Source organism: Pristiophorus japonicus, unplaced genomic scaffold, assembly GCF_044704955.1.
Source record: "Pristiophorus japonicus isolate sPriJap1 unplaced genomic scaffold, sPriJap1.hap1 HAP1_SCAFFOLD_219, whole genome shotgun sequence".
Taxonomy (NCBI): Eukaryota; Metazoa; Chordata; class Chondrichthyes; family Pristiophoridae; genus Pristiophorus; species Pristiophorus japonicus.
Genome location: NW_027251897.1, coordinates 528675 through 533876, shown reverse-complemented (window position 1 = coordinate 533876; position 5202 = coordinate 528675). Strand labels below are relative to the sequence as shown.

The 5202-nt window shown below is 44.4% G+C and overlaps 1 non-coding gene across 1 annotated transcript; it reads left to right on the top strand.

The window, feature by feature from the left end:
• Positions 1-1484: 1484 nt before the first annotated feature.
• On the top strand, positions 1485-1558 carry trnan-guu (transfer RNA asparagine (anticodon GUU)). The gene has a single exon. It is a non-coding gene; the product is annotated as a tRNA-Asn (tRNA).
• The last annotated feature ends 3644 nt before the right edge of the window (positions 1559-5202 follow it).

Below are 5202 nucleotides of genomic sequence, written 5' to 3'. Positions count from 1 at the left end.
AGACCTGCAGAGAGGCGAGGAGAAGAAGTGGGGGAATGTGGGAGCACGGTCCCGCATTGCTGAACTCTTTGCTTCAGCACGCAGTCTGAAGTTTGGATTAAAAAACAGGAAGATTGAAGTTTGGATGGAAAGAGACTGTTAGACAATGTGGTGCCTTCAGCCATTGAAATGAGTAACTGGTCATTGTCTGTATGTTAAATATTTGATTGTACCTTTGTTACAATTTAATGACATCTGTAGGTTAAACAAGCAATATTAAGTCTGTCTGTTAAAAGATTCAGAAAGCAGTTAGTCAGGATTGTCTGAATGGAAAGAATAAGAGTATAAAGATAAGACTCACACACGCAGACACCAGAGACACTGGACATTCGGAATGTGTGTGTCTCAAGCAGCCACGGAAATCGAAGCAAGCTGCCTTTGTGAAGTGTTCTCAGTAACTTTTATACTTGGTTTGTTTGGTATGAATGTTTAAATAAAAGACCCGATCCTGCCTTTACTACAACGGAGTGTGTGCGGGTAATTCGAGGTTAAAAGCAACGAAGCGAAAAGAGCAAGACAGCTGTTTACAACATTTTGTAACAGGTAACTGATGGTTGAGCACACGATTTGATAACTAGACTTGTAGATCAAGCATCAATGACAAAGGCAACAAAACTGCCCACCAGCACCAGGTGTCTTTCACTTGTTTGTCCCAAATTTTCAGCAGCTGGGACAACAAGGAATCAGGTTCCACCGAGATTTGAACTCAGATCCCAGAGTGCTCACCATTACACTATGGAACCAACCACAGTAAAATCTTTGAAACAATTCTCAAAAACAACAAAATCATCTCCAACAGTACACTTTGGCTCGGCCTTTTCTCATCCACACCATCAGTTTCCTCTCTTTGCTCTCTGCTAATTATCGATGCAGAACAATTCACACAGATGCCATCGAGGCTATGGTTTTACAAGTAGCTGTTTCTGTTTCACACTGTTCATCACAGCTTGTACTTCAGTCTTGCCAGGTAAAAAGTGCGTTGGCATTGCAATGTATTCATGTAAAATGCTTGGCATGGAAAGAAAATGCAAAGTTTGTCGAGTTAGCGAGTAGGTGACGAGGTTTGTGGTTGATGTGCGTTGCTTTCAATCTTTGAAATTTCACCAAGCAAAGAAACGGTGAATTGAACTGTCCGCAGTCAGGACCTGAAAAGGAATTAATACCTAATACCGGCTTCAGGACAATCAGAATACTTCGTCACAGACAAGGCACCGGAAGGCTGGAAGGTAAATCACACCGGTTGTGGGAGAGCTGGTTGGTGGTGACATGGAAGTGTCTGCAGTTTGTGGGACCAGACTGCTTCCACACATCCACAATGAACGTCCCACCCTTTACTTGGGAAAAGTACAACTGAGAGTGGAAAAGTTCCATCCCGGTCAGAGCAATCTGAACTTTAACTGACTGACACCCTGGTTTGGGATGTCTTGCAGTGTGTAATTATGTCAGTCTCTGTGGCGCAATGGGTTAGCGCGTTCGGCTGTTAACCGAAAGGTTGGTGGTTCGAGCCCACCCAGGGACGAAGCATTTGAATGTTTTTCCCCGTGGATTCGGTGCTGAACGATTTCAGGTTGTCATTGTGCGTTTTGGCTGCGCGAACATATTCCACAAACATTGCCAGCTGTGCTGTTATCCAGTGAGTTCCCACTCCAGTATTTTTATGAGCATTCAGTTTGAGTGTATACAGAACTGAACAGAGATATCAGAAAATTTAACAAGGTTGTGGGACATTGTTTTTTGTTAATATTGAACCACTAATATGAATAAATCCATTTCTTCAAATATTTAATTGAACATGTTTTCAAGATGTTTCCGCGCAGTTTCGAACCAGGGACATTTCGCGTGTGATGAGAATCTAATAACCACTTCATTACGGAAACACTACAGCAATGTTCGGAACATAACCAGAGCTTTAACCTACACAGCTGGCCTATACTTCAGGACCTGGTTTTATGAGAATAGAAAGACGGTGCTATATTTAGGAAGGCTGTTAGTGTGGCAGGAATTGATCGAGTGTTTCCCAGACTTTACACATAGGAACACGAGGTGACCATTGAGCAGCGAGTGGTTAGGATCTGGAATGCACTGCTTGAAAGGGCGGTGGAGGCCGACTCAACCTTATCTTTCAAACGGGAGCTGGATCAGTGTCTGAAGGAACAACCATTGCAGGGCTACAGGGAAAAGGCGGGGGAGTGGGACTCGCTGAGAGTCGGCACGGGCTCGACGGGCCGAATGGCCTTCCGTGCTGTAACCATTCCATGATTCTATAAGTTAGTGGCACATTTTATAGTGTGGGTGGAAGCAGAACATTTCAAAGGGACATGGATTGAGTCGGCAAAACTCGAGGCATCTGATTCAGGAGATTCGGGGGGCGCAGAAATTCGGAAGTTTAATGACTTTGAAAGGAACATTTTTGTTTTGAGCAGTTACGGTCAGAGAAATGTTTGTGAAAGGAATTTTTTGAACAGAGGAATGCAGCATTTAATCTTCTGCCTGAACACTTCTTCCTGGGTGTCGGGGTCATATTTCTTTTCGAGGTTATTCTTCTCAAAAAGGAGTTAGATGTAGTCCTTCAGACTAGGGGGATCAAGGGCTATGGCGAGAAAGCAGGAATAGGGTATTGAAGTTGCATGTTCAGCCATGAAATCATTGAATGGCGGTGCAGGCTCAAAGGGCCGAATGGCCTACCCCTGCACCTATTTTCTATGTTTCTTGAATTTATATTTCCTTTGGTGTTTCACAATAACCAGACCTTTGCTCTAAAGTCTTTGTCACTGTTTCCCCAGTCTCCTGTTGATGTTACCAGCAATGAACATTTTGAACCAGACACCGAAAACACACTGTGCAAATTGGGACATGCTTTAACAGTTAACGTGGGGCTCGAACCCCCACATTCGAGATTAAGAATCTCATGCTCGACCGATTGATCTCATGGGGCTTCCACCAAATAGACGTTTTTGTCGTTGATTGCAGCCAGGTGCCTGTTGGCTCCACCCCAGATGTTTAAACTTGCTGTCAAGGAACTGCCAAGATCTTCTTGAATGGTGGACCAGGCTCGAGGGGCCGAATGGCCGACTCCGGCCCCTAATCCTTACATGTTTATGACCTTATGACCTTTCACAGGAGAACAAACTCGCCCCTGAGCATGCATGAGGAGATAGCTCCAGAAAATATTCCCACCCGGTGAGCTTTCGCGTGTGAGGCGAACGTGTTAACCGCTACACTGTGGAAACATCTCCACTTTCAGCACCAGGTCAGACGGAAATGTTAAGCGAGCAGGTGAACTGCTGAATCCCACTTTGAAGGAGTTGATCGTGGTGTCAAACAAAGAGTTTCACTTCATGATTAAAAATAAGAAATGTCAGATTTAAACACAGAACTCGAGAGAAGACTGCAACCTGAATACAGCACCTGAGACCGCTCGGCCATCCTGACTATTTAATGCTGTTTGTGGCCATCTGCAGGTTGATTTTTAACTTTTGTATCCTGTCACATGAAATAAATGAGGGCAGCAGGTGTATCTCTGTCTGACACCGGGGAAACAGTGAGACAGGCCTTGGAGCAAGGGTCTGGTTATTGCCAAACAGCAAAGAAAATATTAATTCTGGAAGAACAATATCTAAAAGTACAGTAACCCTGATGTGATTTAAACACGCTACCTTCGGAACTGAAATCAATCACGCTACCATTGCGCCACGAGGTCTACATCATAAGACTCAGATGTTCGTCTATATGAAGGTGTCACAATACAAGGAGCTTTAAAATCTCCGCCCATTCCCACCTGGTGTCAGAAGCAGCGCTCACCTCCCAGTCACTGTATGTTTTTTTCTTAAACTTTTGTGTTGCTTTCACGGGAAAGCATCATTAATTAACCCCTCACTTTCTTTTGCACAATGAATGAAATGCCAACTGAGGGACAGTCGATACTTCAATCATTTGTCTTGTGCTTTGGGGAGCGGGCAGGGAAGTGGACCTGAGTCCATGATCGGATCAGCCATGATCGTATTAAATGGCGGAGCAGGCTCGAGGGGCGTATGGCCGACTCCTGCTCCTATTTCTTATGTTCTTTTTTTATTCTGCATGTTGTTCCATTTTACACAGTGTATTCTAGGATCTGGTTCAAAATCTTCATTGCCGATGACATCAGGAATCTGGGGCAACTTCTGTCAAATTTAATAGCACCGGTTATTCCGACCATGCACAGAAAATAGAATCAGCAGTGAAGATAAAAGCCCACGGTGCTCATTTTCAGATTCAACGCAGTAGGATTTCAAATAAAGTTTAAGAATTTTACAGTGAAAAGATTTGGAAGTGTTACTTGTATTTGTGTGTGTAATTAAACTTTTTGGCGTCTGACTCGCGTTCATGCCTCTGATGAATAAGAAAGGAGGGTTTGACGTTGACCAGACTGCACTGCCCCTGATATTTGTGAGCTCATCCTTTATATTCAGTGGTTTTTCGCCCTTTGATGGGCTGCAGTGTAGCGGATATCACGTTGGCCTCACACGCGAAAGGTCCCCGGTGGATCCGTTTTCTCTACTGAAAGTTATCTGTTTATTGAAGTGAAATAAAGAACATTTAAGGAATAAGGGATCCCTTTTGCCAGGAGAATAAATAGCAAATAACAACAGCAAATGCTGGAAATCTCAGAAGGTCAGGCAGCATTTTCCAGGAGACGAAACTCGCCTCTGATTGTTCGTCTATAGCAAGTTAAAACATAATGCTCCTTCCCGGGATCGAACCTCATACCTTTAATGTGTAATGCAAATGTGATAAGCACACGTGATAACCACGACACGACAGGAACCTCTGGCACAGCTGGCACAACAGAGGGGATCTGACCAGTGAGCTCCCTCTGTGCTGATCAGGAATGTGTTGGCTCACCTGAAACAACTTCTGTCCCACACTGAAAGTTCTCAATCCTTCTCCTCCACTGCCCTTTAGAGAAATGTCACGGATCACCCAGCCACTGTGTTAACTTCCACATCCTCACAGGGGGACCACAGAGGCTCCTACCGTCTCCCCGCGATCAGCGAACTCACCCAGTTTACAAAATTAAACCCGGAACACGTGCCCGGCAAAGGGCAGGAGAAGCCAGATCGTCTGTAAGCTCGGTCTATCACAGAAAGTATTGGTATTCATGGTGATTAAAGCAATTATTAATCA